The following is a 2,382-nucleotide window of genomic DNA, read 5'->3' on the forward strand; positions in this document are numbered from 1 at the left end:
TGCCCTCAGTACAGTGGTGTGGCATCACAGCTCACAGCAAACTCTTGGACTTAAGCGATTCTCTTGCCTCAGCCTCCCAAGTAGCTGGGACTACAGGCCCACCACAACAGGCCTGCCACAATATCCGGCTATTTTTTTGTTGCAGTTGTCATTGTTGTTTAGGTGGCCCAGGCTGGATTCGAACCTGCCAGCTCCAGTGCATGTGGCCCGGGCCAAGCCTGTTTTTGTCAGCTTTAATAATGTCGTCTAGTTTTGAGAATTAAAAAAATAAAGATAGCAATAATACAATTAAAATAGGTTATTCATCTTCCAAGTTATGGCATTTTTTAAAGCCTTTCAGCCACTCTATGTCCTTGGGCAGATTAATCCATTTACATTTAATGTAATTATGAATCGGGGAGGACTTGCTATTGTCTTTGAGGCCCTTTCCAACCAACCCAAACAGTCTTCCCTCCCTTCTCTCTCTTCCCCCATCCTGCCAATCTGACAATCCCTGTGCTTTCTTTTTCTCTTACCCTGCTTTCTTTTACTCCATTGAACTGATTGCCATCTGACACAGTATATATCTAATTGTTCATTGTCACACACACTCCCATTAGAATTAATGCTCTTTGGAAGCAGAAACCTTATACATTCACTACTACGTTCCTGACACATAGGACAATACCTGGAACCAACTGATGCTCAGTAAATACCTGTTGAATGAATAATGAAAATGAGCAAACAGCCTGAAAAGTAATAATAATACTGTCTACCATTTATTGTTTCCATTATGTGTCAGACAACTATACTAGGTACTTCATACTTGTCACCTTATTGAGTTCTTAGGACTCTCCTGAGATTTATATTGTCCTTACTTTATAGTTAAGAAATTAAAAGCTCAAAGAAGAAGATTTCAAACCTGTATCCAAAATCTGTTTTACTCAGCAAATATTATTTTCATGCTACAGTACAAAAACTGAAATTATAAGGTAAATGTATTAGCCACAATCACATATCCAGGAAGTGGCAGAGCTGGAAATTATGAAGGTGTTAATTCTGTTACATTTCACTGGCAGCCTGGAAAGATGAATTAACATGGAGAAAGACAGAAGAATAGCCAGAGGTGTTGCAGTCTTTAAAAGGAGATAATAAAAATGCAGCCAGGCAGGGGCTGGTTCTGTGTGAAAGCTGCTAATGCTTGGACTAAGTATTTTGATAAATGGTTCCATAGCTTCTCCTGGCCTCTCTATACTTGGAGTCAGACAGATCTTTTGTCTAATGCTAACATTTCCATCTATATGCTGAGTTACTCTGAGTACATCATTTCACTTTTCTGTATTTAAATTACTTAATCTTTCAAATGAGGATAGTGTCATGGGTTCTAATAGATAAATTGTGATGAGATGATAAGATCAAAAGTGATAATGAAAACACTTGGTAAACAACAGAGGGCCATGCCATTTGAGTTGGTAATACTGAGTTGCTTTGATCCATCTACTGCAAGTCATGGCTTTGGACCTGTCTAGGCTTTTAAAAAATGTTTGTAGGTTCATTCCTCATTCTTAATATGAGAGTGATCTGGACTTTGTCAATTGCATTATAACAGACCTTTCCATGGAAGAAAGGAAACCTTAATACAGGGAAAATGTGTTCTGAGCCTTGGCAATCATGACAGGGAGACAGCATGATATGATAAAACATTTAATACAAAGATCCAATCTTTGTATTGGGGGGGGGGAGCGTCTTAGGCAAGTAGCATAACCTCTTAAACCATTTTTTTCACCTGTAAAAGGATGGTTATGATAACCACCTATGAGTTAGTTATAAGAATTAAGTGAGGTTTTGTGAGGGTACAGACATGATACATGTCCTCACACAAGTCTCAGGACATGTGAGACTTTAATAATGTGGCCTCTTCTGGGAAGGAATAGCACAGCTCCCCCACAGCACCTGCCCCAGGCCAAGGCATTGTGTGTAGGATGAAACCACACCATCTCACTTTCAGTTTTACTTTCCTTAAAGGAAGCATATTCTATTCTTTCTCCATATTACTGTTTCCACAAACCAAAATCCTCTCAGCTGGGGTTGCATAGAAACATGTCCAAACCCTAGAGGTTTTAAGTGAAATGTATTGGTATGATTGATTTTCTGCTTAGTTTCAAAATGAGTTGAGTTGGAACCTTCTAAGAAGGAGTGATCCCTGGTATGGAAGTTTTCTTTGAAATTTTTATGACTGATTTGGTGAACTCTTCAGTTCTTACAGTCTTTTTTAGCTCTCAATCAGAGGAATTAAAAATTATTAATGTTCTGAGGTGGCACCTGTGGCTCAAAGGAGTAGGGCGCCGGCCCCATATGCTGGAGGTGGCGGGTTCAAACCCAGCCCCGGCCAAAAACTGCCCC

At 39.6% G+C, this 2,382-nt stretch overlaps 1 protein-coding gene across 2 annotated transcripts in view; it reads left to right on the top strand.

Moving 5' to 3' along the window:
• The window catches only part of FAF1 (Fas associated factor 1), a 435,975-nt gene that overhangs the window by 410,770 nt on the left and 22,823 nt on the right, over positions 1 to 2,382 (top strand). The gene's annotated exons all lie outside the window — the stretch shown is intronic.

The sequence above is a fragment of the Otolemur garnettii genome, unplaced genomic scaffold (genome assembly GCF_000181295.1).
Source record: "Otolemur garnettii isolate 467f Iridium unplaced genomic scaffold, OtoGar3 scaffold00159, whole genome shotgun sequence".
Lineage (NCBI taxonomy): Eukaryota > Metazoa > Chordata > Mammalia > Primates > Galagidae > Otolemur > Otolemur garnettii.